Here is an 18,341-nt window from a genome sequence, read left to right as displayed (position 1 = left end):
CTGGTGCTGGACCTGTTCAGCACACAATCACCTTTACATTGGTGCCTCCATCGTTGCTTTCACTGCTCACATTCATGCAGGAAAAGCATTTGAATGGAATCAGTCCAGAGGCTGCTCTCTGCTGTGCAGGAACACAGTCAACACAGAATGAACAGTGGCATCTGCTCACACGGCAGAAGGAGCAGCAGGGAAAGCTAGTGCTCTGCTTCTTCAGCACACAAGCAGCTTTGCAACGGGGTCACCATCATTGCAGTCTCTCCTCGGGTTCATACCTAAAAGTCCATTTGAATCCAAATTCTCAGGTGGTGTCTCTCAGCTGCCCAGCAGCACAGTTAGTACAGCACGAACGTTTGGCCTCTGCTCCCACAGCAGAAGAGCCAGGATTGAAAGCTGGTGCTGGACCTGTTCAGCACACAATCCCCTTTACATTGGTGCCTCCATCGTTGCTTTCACTGCTCACTTTCATACAGGAAAAGCATTTGAATGGAATCAGTCCAGAGCCTGCTCTCTGCTGCGCAGGAACACAGTCAGCACAGAATGAACAGTGTTATCTGCTCACACGGCAGAAGGAGCAGCAGGGAAAGCTAGTGCTCTGCTTCTTCAGCACACAAGCAGCTTTGCAACGGGGTCACCATCATTGCAGTCTCTCCTCGGTTTCCTACCTAAAAGTACATTTGAATCCAAATTCTCAAGCGGTCTCAGCTGCCCAGCAGCACAGTGAGTACGGCACGAACGTTTGGCATCTGCTCCCACAGCAGAAGAGCAAGGATTGAAAGCTGGTGCTGGACCTCTTCAGCACACAATCCCCTTTACATTGGTGCATCCATCGTTGCTTTCACTGCTAACACTCGTACAGGAAAAGCATTTGAATAGAATCAGTCCTGAGGCTGCTCTCTGCTGCGCAGCAACACAGTCAGCACAGAATGAACAGTGGCATCTGCTCACACGGCAGAAGGACCAGCAGGGAAAGCTAGTGCTCTGCTTCTTCAGCACACAAGCAGCTTTGCAACGGGGTCACCATCATTGCAGTCTCTCCTCGGGTTCATACCTAAAAGTCCATTTGAATCCAAATTCTCAGGTGGTGTCTCTCAGCTGCCCAGCAGCACAGTTAGTACAGCACGAACGTTTGGCCTCTGCTCCCACAGCAGAAGAGCCAGGATTGAAAGCTGGTGCTGGACCTGTTCAGCACGCAATCCCTTTTACATTGGTGCATTCATCGTTGCTTTCACTGCTCACTTTCATACAGGAAAAGCATTTGAATGGAATCAGTCCAGAGCCTGCTCTCTGCTGCGCAGGAACACAGTCAGCACAGAATGAACAGTGGCATCTGCTCACACGGCAGAAGGAGCAGCAGGGAAAGCTAGTGCTCTGCTTCTTCAGCACACAAGCAGCTTTGCAACGGGGTCACCATCATTGCAGTCTCTCCTCGGTTTCATACCTAAAAGTCCATTTGAATCCAAATTCTCAAGCGGTCTCAGCTGCCCAGCAGCACAGTGAGTACTGCACGAACGTTTGGCATCTGCTCCCACAGCAGAAGAGCAAGGATTGAAAGCTGGTGCTGGACCTGTTCAGCACACAATCCCCTTTACATTGGTGCATCCATCGTTGCTTTCACTGCTAACACTCGTACAGGAAAAGCATTTGAATAGAATCAGTCCTGAGGCTGCTCTCTGCTGCGCAGGAACACAGTCAGCACAGAATGAACAGTGGCATCTGCTCACACGGCAGAAGGAGCAGCAGGGAAAGCTAGTGCTCTGCTTCTTCAGCACACAAGCAGCTTTGCAACGGGGTCACCATCATTGCAGTCTCTCCTCGGTTTCATACCTAAAAGTACATTTGAATCCAAATTCTCAAGCGGTCTCAGCTGCCCAGCAGCACAGTGAGTACAGCACGAACGTTTGGCATCTGCTCCCACAGCAGAAGAGCAAGGATTGAAAGCTGGTGCTGGACCTGTTCAGCACACAATCCCCTTTACATTGGTGCATCCATCGTTGCTTTCACTGCTAACACTCGTACAGGAAAAGCATTTGAATAGAATCAGTCCTGAGGCTCCTCTCTGCTGCGCAGCAACACAGTCAGCACAGAATGAACAGTGGCATCTGCTCACACGGCAGAAGGAGCAGCAGGGAAAGCTAGTACTCTGCTTCTTCAGCACACAAGCACCTTTGCAACGGGGTCACCATCATTGCAGTCTCTCCTCGGGTTCATACCTAAAAGTCCATTTGAATCCAAATTCTCAGGTGGTGTCTCTCAGCTGCCCAGCAGCACAGTTAGTACAGCACGAACGTTTGGCCTCTGCTCCCACAGCAGAAGAGCCAGGATTGAAAGCTGGTGATGGACCTGTTCAGCACACAATCCCTTTTACATTGGTGCATTCATCGTTGCTTTCACTGCTCACTTTCATACAGGAAAAGCATTTGAATAGAATCAGTCCAGAGGCTGCTCTCTGCTGCGCAGGAACACAGTCAGCACAGATTGAACAGTGGCATCTGCTCACACGGCAGAAGGAGCAGCAGGGAAAGCTAGTGCTCTGCTTCTTCAGCACACAAGCAGCTTTGCAACGGGGTCACCATCATTGCAGTCTCTCCTCGGTTTCATGCCTAAAAGTCCATTTGAATCCAAATTCTCAAGCGGTCTCAGCTGCCCAGCAGCACAGTGAGTACTGCACGAACGTTTGGCCTCTGCTCCCACAGCAGAAGAGCAAGGATTGAAAGCTGGTGCTGGACCTGTTCAGCACACAATCCCCTTTACATTGGTGCATCCATCGTTGCTTTCACTGCTAACACTCGTACAGGAAAAGCATTTGAATAGAATCAGTCCAGAGCCTGCTCCCTGCTGGCAGCAACACAGCACAGAATGAACAGGGGCATCTGCTCACACGGCAGAAGGACCAGCAGGGAAAGCTAGTGCTGTGTCTCTTCAGCACACAAGCAGCTTTGCAACGGGGTCACCATCATTGCAGTCTCTCCTCGGTTTCATACCTAAAAGTCCATTTGAATCCAAATTCTCAGGTGGTGTCTCTCAGCTGCCCAGCAGCACAGTTAGTACAGCACTAACGTTTGGCCTCTGCTCCCACAGCAGAAGAGCCAGGATTGAAAGCTGGTGCTGGACCTGTTCAGCACACAATCACCTTTACATTGGTGCCTCCATCGTTGCTTTCACTGCTCACATTCATGCAGGAAAAGCATTTGAATGGAATCAGTCCAGAGGCTGCTCTCTGCTGTGCAGGAACACAGTCAACACAGAATGAACAGTGGCATCTGCTCACACGGCAGAAGGAGCAGCAGGGAAAGCTAGTGCTCTGCTTCTTCAGCACACAAGCAGCTTTGCAACGGGGTCACCATCATTGCAGTCTCTCCTCGGGTTCATACCTAAAAGTCCATTTGAATCCAAATTCTCAGGTGGTGTCTCTCAGCTGCCCAGCAGCACAGTTAGTACAGCACGAACGTTTGGCCTCTGCTCCCACAGCAGAAGAGCCAGGATTGAAAGCTGGTGCTGGACCTGTTCAGCACACAATCCCCTTTACATTGGTGCCTCCATCGTTGCTTTCACTGCTCACTTTCATACAGGAAAAGCATTTGAATGGAATCAGTCCAGAGCCTGCTCTCTGCTGCGCAGGAACACAGTCAGCACAGAATGAACAGTGTTATCTGCTCACACGGCAGAAGGAGCAGCAGGGAAAGCTAGTGCTCTGCTTCTTCAGCACACAAGCAGCTTTGCAACGGGGTCACCATCATTGCAGTCTCTCCTCGGTTTCCTACCTAAAAGTCCATTTGAATCCAAATTCTCAAGCGGTCTCAGCTGCCCAGCAGCACAGTGAGTACGGCACGAACGTTTGGCATCTGCTCCCACAGCAGAAGAGCAAGGATTGAAAGCTGGTGCTGGACCTCTTCAGCACACAATCCCCTTTACATTGGTGCATCCATCGTTGCTTTCACTGCTAACACTCGTACAGGAAAAGCATTTGAATAGAATCAGTCCTGAGGCTGCTCTCTGCTGCGCAGCAACACAGTCAGCACAGAATGAACAGTGGCATCTGCTCACACGGCAGAAGGAGCAGCAGGGAAAGCTAGTGCTCTGCTTCTTCAGCACACAAGCAGCTTTGCAACGGGGTCACCATCATTGCAGTCTCTCCTCGGTTTCATACCTAAAAGTCCATTTGAATCCAAATTCTCAGGTGGTGTCTCTCAGCTGCCCAGCAGCACAGTTAGTACAGCACGAACGTTTGGCCTCTGCTCCCACAGCAGAAGAGCCAGGATTGAAAGCTGGTGATGGACCTGTTCAGCACACAATCCCTTTTACATTGGTGCATTCATCGTTGCTTTCACTGCTCACTTTCATACAGGAAAAGCATTTGAATAGAATCAGTCCAGAGGCTGCTCTCTGCTGCGCAGCAACACAGTCAGCACAGATTGAACAGTGGCATCTGCTCACACGGCAGAAGGAGCAGCAGGGAAAGCTAGTGCTCTGCTTCTTCAGCACACAAGCAGCTTTGCAACGGGGTCACCATCATTGCAGTCTCTCCTCGGTTTCATGCCTAAAAGTCCATTTGAATCCAAATTCTCAAGCGGTCTCAGCTGCCCAGCAGCACAGTGAGTACTGCACGAACGTTTGGCCTCTGCTCCCACAGCAGAAGAGCAAGGATTGAAAGCTGGTGCTGGACCTGTTCAGCACACAATCCCCTTTACATTGGTGCATCCATCGTTGCTTTCACTGCTAACACTCGTACAGGAAAAGCATTTGAATAGAATCAGTCCAGAGCCTGCTCCCTGCTGCGCAGCAACACAGCACAGAATGAACAGGGGCATCTGCTCACACGGCAGAAGGACCAGCAGGGAAAGCTAGTGCTGTGTCTCTTCAGCACACAAGCAGCTTTGCAACGGGGTCACCATCATTGCAGTCTCTCCTCGGTTTCATACCTAAAAGTCCATTTGAATCCAAATTCTCAGGTGGTGTCTCTCAGCTGCCCAGCAGCACAGTTAGTACAGCACTAACGTTTGGCCTCTGCTCCCACAGCAGAAGAGCCAGGATTGAAAGCTGGTGCTGGACCTGTTCAGCACACAATCACCTTTACATTGGTGCCTCCATCGTTGCTTTCACTGCTCACATTCATGCAGGAAAAGCATTTGAATGGAATCAGTCCAGAGGCTGCTCTCTGCTGTGCAGGAACACAGTCAACACAGAATGAACAGTGGCATCTGCTCACACGGCAGAAGGAGCAGCAGGGAAAGCTAGTGCTCTGCTTCTTCAGCACACAAGCAGCTTTGCAACGGGGTCACCATCATTGCAGTCTCTCCTCGGGTTCATACCTAAAAGTCCATTTGAATCCAAATTCTCAGGTGGTGTCTCTCAGCTGCCCAGCAGCACAGTTAGTACAGCACGAACGTTTGGCCTCTGCTCCCACAGCAGAAGAGCCAGGATTGAAAGCTGGTGCTGGACCTGTTCAGCACACAATCCCCTTTACATTGGTGCCTCCATCGTTGCTTTCACTGCTCACTTTCATACAGGAAAAGCATTTGAATGGAATCAGTCCAGAGCCTGCTCTCTGCTGCGCAGGAACACAGTCAGCACAGAATGAACAGTGTTATCTGCTCACACGGCAGAAGGAGCAGCAGGGAAAGCTAGTGCTCTGCTTCTTCAGCACACAAGCAGCTTTGCAACGGGGTCACCATCATTGCAGTCTCTCCTCGGTTTCCTACCTAAAAGTCCATTTGAATCCAAATTCTCAAGCGGTCTCAGCTGCCCAGCAGCACAGTGAGTACGGCACGAACGTTTGGCATCTGCTCCCACAGCAGAAGAGCAAGGATTGAAAGCTGGTGCTGGACCTCTTCAGCACACAATCCCCTTTACATTGGTGCATCCATCGTTGCTTTCACTGCTAACACTCGTACAGGAAAAGCATTTGAATAGAATCAGTCCTGAGGCTGCTCTCTGCTGCGCAGCAACACAGTCAGCACAGAATGAACAGTGGCATCTGCTCACACGGCAGAAGGACCAGCAGGGAAAGCTAGTGCTCTGCTTCTTCAGCACACAAGCAGCTTTGCAACGGGGTCACCATCATTGCAGTCTCTCCTCGGTTTCATACCTAAAAGTCCATTTGAATCCAAATTCTCAGGTGGTGTCTCTCAGCTGCCCAGCAGCACAGTTAGTACAGCACGAACGTTTGGCCTCTGCTCCCACAGCAGAAGAGCCAGGATTGAAAGCTGGTGATGGACCTGTTCAGCACACAATCCCTTTTACATTGGTGCATTCATCGTTGCTTTCACTGCTCACTTTCATACAGGAAAAGCATTTGAATAGAATCAGTCCAGAGGCTGCTCTCTGCTGCGCAGGAACACAGTCAGCACAGATTGAACAGTGGCATCTGCTCACACGGCAGAAGGAGCAGCAGGGAAAGCTAGTGCTCTGCTTCTTCAGCACACAAGCAGCTTTGCAACGGGGTCACCATCATTGCAGTCTCTCCTCGGTTTCATGCCTAAAAGTCCATTTGAATCCAAATTCTCAAGCGGTCTCAGCTGCCCAGCAGCACAGTGAGTACTGCACGAACGTTTGGCCTCTGCTCCCACAGCAGAAGAGCAAGGATTGAAAGCTGGTGCTGGACCTGTTCAGCACACAATCCCCTTTACATTGGTGCATCCATCGTTGCTTTCACTGCTAACACTCGTACAGGAAAAGCATTTGAATAGAATCAGTCCAGAGCCTGCTCCCTGCTGGCAGCAACACAGCACAGAATGAACAGGGGCATCTGCTCACACGGCAGAAGGACCAGCAAGGAAAGCTAGTGCTGTGTCTCTTCAGCACACAAGCAGCTTTGCAACGGGGTCACCATCATTGCAGTCTCTCCTCGGTTTCATACCTAAAAGTCCATTTGAATCCAAATTCTCAGGTGGTGTCTCTCAGCTGCCCAGCAGCACAGTTAGTACAGCACTAACGTTTGGCCTCTGCTCCCACAGCAGAAGAGCCAGGATTGAAAGCTGGTGCTGGACCTGTTCAGCACACAATCACCTTTACATTGGTGCCTCCATCGTTGCTTTCACTGCTCACATTCATGCAGGAAAAGCATTTGAATGGAATCAGTCCAGAGGCTGCTCTCTGCTGTGCAGGAACACAGTCAACACAGAATGAACAGTGGCATCTGCTCACACGGCAGAAGGAGCAGCAGGGAAAGCTAGTGCTCTGCTTCTTCAGCACACAAGCAGCTTTGCAACGGGGTCACCATCATTGCAGTCTCTCCTCGGGTTCATACCTAAAAGTCCATTTGAATCCAAATTCTCAGGTGGTGTCTCTCAGCTGCCCAGCAGCACAGTTAGTACAGCACGAACGTTTGGCCTCTGCTCCCACAGCAGAAGAGCCAGGATTGAAAGCTGGTGCTGGACCTGTTCAGCACACAATCCCCTTTACATTGGTGCCTCCATCGTTGCTTTCACTGCTCACTTTCATACAGGAAAAGCATTTGAATGGAATCAGTCCAGAGCCTGCTCTCTGCTGCGCAGGAACACAGTCAGCACAGAATGAACAGTGTTATCTGCTCACACGGCAGAAGGAGCAGCAGGGAAAGCTAGTGCTCTGCTTCTTCAGCACACAAGCAGCTTTGCAACGGGGTCACCATCATTGCAGTCTCTCCTCGGTTTCCTACCTAAAAGTCCATTTGAATCCAAATTCTCAAGCGGTCTCAGCTGCCCAGCAGCACAGTGAGTACGGCACGAACGTTTGGCATCTGCTCCCACAGCAGAAGAGCAAGGATTGAAAGCTGGTGCTGGACCTGTTCAGCACACAATCCCCTTTACATTGGTGCATCCATCGTTGCTTTCACTGCTAACACTCGTACAGGAAAAGCATTTGAATAGAATCAGTCCTGAGGCTGCTCTCTGCTGCGCAGCAACACAGTCAGCACAGAATGAACAGTGGCATCTGCTCACACGGCAGAAGGACCAGCAGGGAAAGCTAGTGCTCTGCTTCTTCAGCACACAAGCAGCTTTGCAACGGGGTCACCATCATTGCAGTCTCTCCTCGGTTTCATACCTAAAAGTCCATTTGAATCCAAATTCTCAGGTGGTGTCTCTCAGCTGCCCAGCAGCACAGTTAGTACAGCACGAACGTTTGGCCTCTGCCCCCACAGCAGAAGAGCCAGGATTGAAAGCTGGTGCTGGACCTGTTCAGCAAACAATCACCTTTACATTGGTGCCTCCATCGTTGCTTTCACTGCTCACATTCATACAGGAAAAGCATTTGAATGGAATCAGTCCAGAGGCTGCTCTCTGCTGCGCAGCAACACTGTCAGCACAGAATGAAGAGTGGCATCTGCTCACACGGTAGAAGGAGCAGCAGGGAAAGCTAGTGCTCTGCTTCTTCAGCACACAAGCAGCTTTGCAACGGGGTCACCATCATTGCAGTCTCTCCTCGGCTTCATACCTAAAAGTCCTTTTGAATCCGAATTCTCAGGTGGTGTCGCTCAGCTGCCCAGCAGCACAGTTAGTACAGCACGAACGTTTGGCCTCTGCTCCCACAGCAGAAGAGCCAGGATTGAAAGCTGGTGCTGGACCTGTTCAGCACACAATCCCCTTTACATTGGTGCATCCATCGTTGCTTTCACTGCTCACTTTCATACAGGAAAAGCATTTGAATGGAATCAGTCCAGAGCCTGCTCTCTGCTGCGCAGGAACACAGTCAGCACAGAATGAACAGTGGCATCTGCTCACACGGCAGAAGGAGCAGCAGGGAAAGCTAGTGCTCTGCTTCTTCAGCACACAAGCAGCTTTGCAACGGGGTCACCATCATTGCAGTCTCTCCTCGGTTTCATACCTAAAAGTCCATTTGAATCCAAATTCTCAAGCGGTCTCAGCTGCCCAGCAGCACAGTGAGTACTGCACGAACGTTTGGCATCTGCTCCCACAGCAGAAGAGCAAGGATTGAAAGCTGGTGCTGGACCTGTTCAGCACACAATCCCCTTTACATTGGTGCATCCATCGTTGCTTTCACTGCTAACACTCGTACAGGAAAAGCATTTGAATAGAATCAGTCCTGAGGCTGCTCTCTGCTGCGCAGCAACACAGTCAGCACAGAATGAACAGTGGCATCTGCTCACACGGCAGAAGGAGCAGCAGGGAAAGCTAGTGCTCTGCTTCTTCAGCACACAAGCAGCTTTGCAACGGGGTCACCATCATTGCAGTCTCTCCTCGGTTTCATACCTAAAAGTCCATTTGAATCCAAATTCTCAGGTGGTGTCTCTCAGCTGCCCAGCAGCACAGTTAGTACAGCACGAACGTTTGGCCTCTGCTCCCACAGCAGAAGAGCCAGGATTGAAAGCTGGTGATGGACCTGTTCAGCACACAATCCCTTTTACATTGGTGCATTCATCGTTGCTTTCACTGCTCACTTTCATACAGGAAAAGCATTTGAATAGAATCAGTCCAGAGGCTGCTCTCTGCTGCGCAGGAACACAGTCAGCACAGATTGAACAGTGGCATCTGCTCACACGGCAGAAGGAGCAGCAGGGAAAGCTAGTGCTCTGCTTCTTCAGCACACAAGCAGCTTTGCAACGGGGTCACCATCATTGCAGTCTCTCCTCGGTTTCATGCCTAAAAGTCCATTTGAATCCAAATTCTCAAGCGGTCTCAGCTGCCCAGCAGCACAGTGAGTACTGCACGAACGTTTGGCCTCTGCTCCCACAGCAGAAGAGCAAGGATTGAAAGCTGGTGCTGGACCTGTTCAGCACACAATCCCCTTTACATTGGTGCATCCATCGTTGCTTTCACTGCTAACACTCGTACAGGAAAAGCATTTGAATAGAATCAGTCCAGAGCCTGCTCCCTGCTGCGCAGCAACACAGCACAGAATGAACAGGGGCATCTGCTCACACGGCAGAAGGACCAGCAGGGAAAGCTAGTGCTGTGTCTCTTCAGCACACAAGCAGCTTTGCAACGGGGTCACCATCATTGCAGTCTCTCCTCGGTTTCATACCTAAAAGTCCATTTGAATCCAAATTCTCAGGTGGTGTCTCTCAGCTGCCCAGCAGCACAGTTAGTACAGCACTAACGTTTGGCCTCTGCTCCCACAGCAGAAGAGCCAGGATTGAAAGCTGGTGCTGGACCTGTTCAGCACACAATCACCTTTACATTGGTGCCTCCATCGTTGCTTTCACTGCTCACATTCATGCAGGAAAAGCATTTGAATGGAATCAGTCCAGAGGCTGCTCTCTGCTGTGCAGGAACACAGTCAACACAGAATGAACAGTGGCATCTGCTCACACGGCAGAAGGAGCAGCAGGGAAAGCTAGTGCTCTGCTTCTTCAGCACACAAGCAGCTTTGCAACGGGGTCACCATCATTGCAGTCTCTCCTCGGGTTCATACCTAAAAGTCCATTTGAATCCAAATTCTCAGGTGGTGTCTCTCAGCTGCCCAGCAGCACAGTTAGTACAGCACGAACGTTTGGCCTCTGCTCCCACAGCAGAAGAGCCAGGATTGAAAGCTGGTGCTGGACCTGTTCAGCACACAATCCCCTTTACATTGGTGCCTCCATCGTTGCTTTCACTGCTCACTTTCATACAGGAAAAGCATTTGAATGGAATCAGTCCAGAGCCTGCTCTCTGCTGCGCAGGAACACAGTCAGCACAGAATGAACAGTGTTATCTGCTCACACGGCAGAAGGAGCAGCAGGGAAAGCTAGTGCTCTGCTTCTTCAGCACACAAGCAGCTTTGCAACGGGGTCACCATCATTGCAGTCTCTCCTCGGTTTCCTACCTAAAAGTCCATTTGAATCCAAATTCTCAAGCGGTCTCAGCTGCCCAGCAGCACAGTGAGTACGGCACGAACGTTTGGCATCTGCTCCCACAGCAGAAGAGCAAGGATTGAAAGCTGGTGCTGGACCTCTTCAGCACACAATCCCCTTTACATTGGTGCATCCATCGTTGCTTTCACTGCTAACACTCGTACAGGAAAAGCATTTGAATAGAATCAGTCCTGAGGCTGCTCTCTGCTGCGCAGCAACACAGTCAGCACAGAATGAACAGTGGCATCTGCTCACACGGCAGAAGGACCAGCAGGGAAAGCTAGTGCTCTGCTTCTTCAGCACACAAGCAGCTTTGCAACGGGGTCACCATCATTGCAGTCTCTCCTCGGTTTCATACCTAAAAGTCCATTTGAATCCAAATTCTCAGGTGGTGTCTCTCAGCTGCCCAGCAGCACAGTTAGTACAGCACGAACGTTTGGCCTCTGCTCCCACAGCAGAAGAGCCAGGATTGAAAGCTGGTGATGGACCTGTTCAGCACACAATCCCTTTTACATTGGTGCATTCATCGTTGCTTTCACTGCTCACTTTCATACAGGAAAAGCATTTGAATAGAATCAGTCCAGAGGCTGCTCTCTGCTGCGCAGGAACACAGTCAGCACAGATTGAACAGTGGCATCTGCTCACACGGCAGAAGGAGCAGCAGGGAAAGCTAGTGCTCTGCTTCTTCAGCACACAAGCAGCTTTGCAACGGGGTCACCATCATTGCAGTCTCTCCTCGGTTTCATGCCTAAAAGTCCATTTGAATCCAAATTCTCAAGCGGTCTCAGCTGCCCAGCAGCACAGTGAGTACTGCACGAACGTTTGGCCTCTGCTCCCACAGCAGAAGAGCAAGGATTGAAAGCTGGTGCTGGACCTGTTCAGCACACAATCCCCTTTACATTGGTGCATCCATCGTTGCTTTCACTGCTAACACTCGTACAGGAAAAGCATTTGAATAGAATCAGTCCAGAGCCTGCTCCCTGCTGGCAGCAACACAGCACAGAATGAACAGGGGCATCTGCTCACACGGCAGAAGGACCAGCAAGGAAAGCTAGTGCTGTGTCTCTTCAGCACACAAGCAGCTTTGCAACGGGGTCACCATCATTGCAGTCTCTCCTCGGTTTCATACCTAAAAGTCCATTTGAATCCAAATTCTCAGGTGGTGTCTCTCAGCTGCCCAGCAGCACAGTTAGTACAGCACTAACGTTTGGCCTCTGCTCCCACAGCAGAAGAGCCAGGATTGAAAGCTGGTGCTGGACCTGTTCAGCACACAATCACCTTTACATTGGTGCCTCCATCGTTGCTTTCACTGCTCACATTCATGCAGGAAAAGCATTTGAATGGAATCAGTCCAGAGGCTGCTCTCTGCTGTGCAGGAACACAGTCAACACAGAATGAACAGTGGCATCTGCTCACACGGCAGAAGGAGCAGCAGGGAAAGCTAGTGCTCTGCTTCTTCAGCACACAAGCAGCTTTGCAACGGGGTCACCATCATTGCAGTCTCTCCTCGGGTTCATACCTAAAAGTCCATTTGAATCCAAATTCTCAGGTGGTGTCTCTCAGCTGCCCAGCAGCACAGTTAGTACAGCACGAACGTTTGGCCTCTGCTCCCACAGCAGAAGAGCCAGGATTGAAAGCTGGTGCTGGACCTGTTCAGCACACAATCCCCTTTACATTGGTGCCTCCATCGTTGCTTTCACTGCTCACTTTCATACAGGAAAAGCATTTGAATGGAATCAGTCCAGAGCCTGCTCTCTGCTGCGCAGGAACACAGTCAGCACAGAATGAACAGTGTTATCTGCTCACACGGCAGAAGGAGCAGCAGGGAAAGCTAGTGCTCTGCTTCTTCAGCACACAAGCAGCTTTGCAACGGGGTCACCATCATTGCAGTCTCTCCTCGGTTTCCTACCTAAAAGTCCATTTGAATCCAAATTCTCAAGCGGTCTCAGCTGCCCAGCAGCACAGTGAGTACGGCACGAACGTTTGGCATCTGCTCCCACAGCAGAAGAGCAAGGATTGAAAGCTGGTGCTGGACCTGTTCAGCACACAATCCCCTTTACATTGGTGCATCCATCGTTGCTTTCACTGCTAACACTCGTACAGGAAAAGCATTTGAATAGAATCAGTCCTGAGGCTGCTCTCTGCTGCGCAGCAACACAGTCAGCACAGAATGAACAGTGGCATCTGCTCACACGGCAGAAGGACCAGCAGGGAAAGCTAGTGCTCTGCTTCTTCAGCACACAAGCAGCTTTGCAACGGGGTCACCATCATTGCAGTCTCTCCTCGGTTTCATACCTAAAAGTCCATTTGAATCCAAATTCTCAGGTGGTGTCTCTCAGCTGCCCAGCAGCACAGTTAGTACAGCACGAACGTTTGGCCTCTGCTCCCACAGCAGAAGAGCCAGGATTGAAAGCTGGTGCTGGACCTGTTCAGCAAACAATCACCTTTACATTGGTGCCTCCATCGTTGCTTTCACTGCTCACATTCATACAGGAAAAGCATTTGAATGGAATCAGTCCAGAGGCTGCTCTCTGCTGCGCAGCAACACTGTCAGCACAGAATGAAGAGTGGCATCTGCTCACACGGTAGAAGGAGCAGCAGGGAAAGCTAGTGCTCTGCTTCTTCAGCACACAAGCAGCTTTGCAACGGGGTCACCATCATTGCAGTCTCTCCTCGGCTTCATACCTAAAAGTCCTTTTGAATCCGAATTCTCAGGTGGTGTCGCTCAGCTGCCCAGCAGCACAGTTAGTACAGCACGAACGTTTGGCCTCTGCTCCCACAGCAGAAGAGCCAGGATTGAAAGCTGGTGCTGGACCTGTTCAGCACACAATCCCCTTTACATTGGTGCATCCATCGTTGCTTTCACTGCTCACTTTCATACAGGAAAAGCATTTGAATGGAATCAGTCCAGAGCCTGCTCTCTGCTGCGCAGGAACACAGTCAGCACAGAATGAACAGTGGCATCTGCTCACACGGCAGAAGGAGCAGCAGGGAAAGCTAGTGCTCTGCTTCTTCAGCACACAAGCAGCTTTGCAACGGGGTCACCATCATTGCAGTCTCTCCTCGGTTTCATACCTAAAAGTCCATTTGAATCCAAATTCTCAAGCGGTCTCAGCTGCCCAGCAGCACAGTGAGTACTGCACGAACGTTTGGCATCTGCTCCCACAGCAGAAGAGCAAGGATTGAAAGCTGGTGCTGGACCTGTTCAGCACACAATCCCCTTTACATTGGTGCATCCATCGTTGCTTTCACTGCTAACACTCGTACAGGAAAAGCATTTGAATAGAATCAGTCCAGAGCCTGCTCCCTGCTGGCAGCAACACAGCACAGAATGAAGAGTGGCATCTGCTCACACGGCAGAAGGAGCAGCAGGGAAAGCTAGTGCTCTGCTTCTTCAGCACACAAGCAGCTTTGCAACGGGGTCACCATCATTGCAGTCTCTCCTCGGCTTCATACCTAAAAGTCCATTTGAATCCGAATTCTCAGGTGGTGTCGCTCAGCTGCCCAGCAGCACAGTTAGTACTGCACGAACGTTTGGCCTCTGCTCCCACAGCAGAAGAGCCAGGATTGAAAGCTGGTGCTGGACCTGTTCAGCAAACAATCACCTTTACATTGGTGCCTCCATCGTTGCTTTCACTGCTCACATTCATACAGGAAAAGCATTTGAATGGAATCAGTCCAGAGGCTGCTCTCTGCTGCTCAGCAACACAGTCAGCACAGAATGAACAGTGGCATCTGCTCACACGGCAGAAGGAGCAGCAGGGAAAGCTAGTGCTCTGCTTCTTCAGCACACAAGCAGCTTTGCAACGGGGTCACCATCATTGCAGTCTCTCCTCGGTTTCATACCTAAAAGTCCATTTGAATCCAAATTCTCAGGTGGTGTCTCTCAGCTGCCCAGCAGCACAGTTAGTACAGCACGAACGTTTCGCCTCTGCTCCCACAGCAGAAGAGCCAGGATTGAAAGCTGGTGCTGGACCTGTTCAGCACACAATCCCTTTTACATTGGTGCCTCCATCGTTGCTTTCACTGCTCACTTTCATACAGGAAAAGCATTTGAATGGAATCAGTCCAGAGCCTGCTCTCTGCTGCGCAGGAACACAGTCAGCACAGAATGAACAGTGGCATCTGCTCACACGGCAGAAGGAGCAGCAGGGAAAGCTAGTGCTCTGCTTCTTCAGCACACAAGCAGCTTTTCAACGGGGTCGCCATCATTGCAGTCTCTCCTCGGTTTCCTACCTAAAAGTCCATTTGAATCCAAATTCTCAGGTGGTGTCTCTCAGCTGCCCAGCAGCACAGTGAGTACTGCACGAACGTTTGGCATCTGCTCCCACAGCAGAAGAGCAGGGATTGAAAGCTGGTGCTGGACCTGTTCAGCACACAATCCCCTTTACATTGGTGCATCCATCGTTGCTTTCACTGCTAACACTCGTACAGGAAAAGCATTTGAATAGAATCAGTCCAGAGGCTGCTCTCTGCTGCGCAGGAACACAGTCAGCACAGAATGAACAGTGGAATCTGCTCACACGGCAGAAGGAGCAGCAGGGAAAGCTAGTGCTCTGCTTCTTCAGCACACAAGCAGCTTTGCAACGGGGTCACCATCATTGCAGTCTCTCCTCGGCTTCATACCTAAAAGTCCTTTTGAATCCGAATTCTCAGGTGGTGTCGCTCAGCTGCCCAGCAGCACAGTTAGTACTGCACGAACGTTTCGCCTCTGCTCCCACAGCAGAAGAGCCAGGATTGAAAGCTGGTGCTGGACCTGTTCAGCACACAATCCCTTTTACATTGGTGCATTCATCGTTGCTTTCACTGCTCACTTTCATACAGGAAAAGCATTTGAATGGAATCAGTCCAGAGGCTGCTCTCTGCTGCGCAGCAACACAGTCAGCACAGAATGAACAGTGGCATCTGCTCACACGGCAGAAGGAGCAGCAGGGAAAGCTAGTGCTCTGCTTCTTCAGCACACAAGCAGCTTTGCAACGGGGTCACCATCATTGCAGTCTCTCCTCGGTTTCATACCTAAAAGTCCATTTGAATCCAAATTCTCAGGTGGTGTCGCTCAGCTGCCCAGCAGCACAGTGAGTACAGCACGAACGTTTGGCCTCTGCTCCCACAGCAGAAGAGCCAGGATTGAAAGCTGGTGCTGGACCTGTTCAGCACACAATCCCCTTTACATTGGTGCCTCCATCGTTACTTTCACTGCTAACACTCATACAGGTAAAGCATTTGAATAGAATCCGTCCAGAGCCTGCTCCCTGCTGGCAGCAACACAGCACAGAATGAACAGTGGCATCTGCTCACACGGCAGAAGAGCAGCAGGGAAAGCTAATACTCTGCTTCTTCAGCACACAATCAGCTTTGCAACGGGGTCACCATCATTGCAGTCTCTCCTCGGTTTCATACCTAAAAGTCCATTTGAATCCAAATTCTCAGGTGGTGTCTCTCAGCTGCCCAGCAGCACAGTTAGTACAGCACGAACGTTTGGCCTCTGCTCCCACAGCAGAAGAGCCAGGATTGAAAGCTGGTGCTGGACCTGTTCAGCACACAATCCCTTTTACATTGGTGCATTCATCGTTGCTTTCACTGCTCACTTTCATACAGGAAAAGCATTTGAATGGAATCAGTCCAGAGGCTGCTCTCTGATGCGCAGCAACACAGTCAGCACAGAATGAGCATTGGCATCTGCTCACACGGCAGAAGGAGCAGCAGGGAAAGCTAGTGCTCTGCTTCTTCAGCACACAAGCAGCTTTGCAACGGGGTTACCATCATTGCAGTCTCTCCTCGGTTTCCTACCTAAAAGTCCATTTGAATCCAAATTCTCAGGTGGTGTCTCTCAGCTGCCCAGCAGCACAGTTAGTACAGCACGAACGTTTGGCCTCTGCTCCCACAGCAGAAGAGCCAGGATTGAAAGCTGGTGCTGGACCTGTTCAGCACACAATCCCTTTTACATTGGTGCATTCATCGTTGCTTTCACTGCTCACTTTCATACAGGAAAAGGATTTGAATGGAATCAGTCCAGAGGCTGCTCTCTGCTGCGCAGCAACACTGTCAGCACAGAATGAAGAGTGGCATCTGCTCACACGGCAGAAGGAGCAGCAGGGAAAGCTAGTGCTCTGCTTCTTCAGCACACAAGCAGCTTTGCAACGGGGTCACCATCATTGCAGTCTCTCCTCGGTTTCATACCTAAAAGTCCATTTGAATCCAAATTCTCAGGTGGTGTCTCTCAGCTGCCCAGCAGCACAGTGAGTACTGCACGAACGTTTGGCATCTGCTCCCACAGCAGAAGAGCAAGGATTGAAAGCTGGTGCTGGACCTGTTCAGCACACAATCCCCTTTACATTGGTGCATCCATCGTTGCTTTCACTGCTAACACTCGTACAGGAAAAGCATTTGAATAGAATCAGTCCTGAGGCTGCTCTCTGCTGCGCAGCAACACAGTCAGCACAGAATGAACAGTGGCATCTGCTCACACGGCAGAAGGAGCAGCAGGGAAAGCTAGTGCTCTGCTTCTTCAGCACACAAGCAGCTTTGCAACGGGGTCACCATCATTGCAGTCTCTCCTCGGTTTCATACCTAAAAGTCCATTTGAATCCAAATTCTCAGGTGGTGTCTCTCAGCTGCCCAGCAGCACAGTTAGTACAGCACGAACGTTTGGCCTCTGCTCCCACAGCAGAAGAGCCAGGATTGAAAGCTGGTGATGGACCTGTTCAGCACACAATCCCTTTTACATTGGTTCATTCATCGTTGCTTTCACTGCTCACTTTCATACAGGAAAAGCATTTGAATAGAATCAGTCCAGAGGCTGCTCTCTGCTGCGCAGGAACACAGTCAGCACAGAATGAACAGTGGCATCTGCTCACACGGCAGAAGGAGCAGCAGGGAAAGCTAGTACTCTGCTTCTTCAGCACACAAGCAGCTTTGCAACGGGGTCACCATCATTGCAGTCTCTCCTCGGTTTCATACCTAAAAGTCCATTTGAATCCAAATTCTCAAGCGGTCTCAGCTGCCCCGCAGCACAGTGAGTACAGCACGAACGTTTGGCCTCTGCTCCCACAGCAGAAGAGCAAGGATTGAAAGCTGGTGCTGGACCTGTTCAGCACACAATCCCCTTTACATTGGTGCATCCATCGTTGCTTTCACTGCTAACACTCGTACAGGAAAAGCATTTGAATAGAATCAGTCCAGAGCCTGCTCCCTGCTGGCAGCAACACAGCACAGAATGAAGAGTGGCATCTGCTCACACGGCAGAAGGAGCAGCAGGGAAAGCTAGTGCTCTGCTTCTTCAGCACACAAGCAGCTTTGCAACGGGGTCACCATCATTGCAGTCTCTCCTCGGCTTCATACCTAAAAGTCCATTTGAATCCGAATTCTCAGGTGGTGTCGCTCAGCTGCCCAGCAGCACAGTTAGTACTGCACGAACGTTTGGCCTCTGCTCCCACAGCAGAAGAGCCAGGATTGAAAGCTGGTGCTGGACCTGTTCAGCAAACAATCACCTTTACATTGGTGCCTCCATCGTTGCTTTCACTGCTCACATTCATACAGGAAAAGCATTTGAATGGAATCAGTCCAGAGGCTG

The sequence above is a fragment of the Pezoporus flaviventris genome, unplaced genomic scaffold (genome assembly GCF_033815535.1).
Source record: "Pezoporus flaviventris isolate CSIRO_AGI_PZ_B2104156 unplaced genomic scaffold, CSIRO_AGI_Pfla_v1 ptg000033l, whole genome shotgun sequence".
Classification (NCBI taxonomy): domain Eukaryota; kingdom Metazoa; phylum Chordata; class Aves; order Psittaciformes; family Psittacidae; genus Pezoporus; species Pezoporus flaviventris.
The sequence above is the reverse complement of the archived record's forward strand: the minus strand, read 5'-3'. Positions refer to the sequence as shown.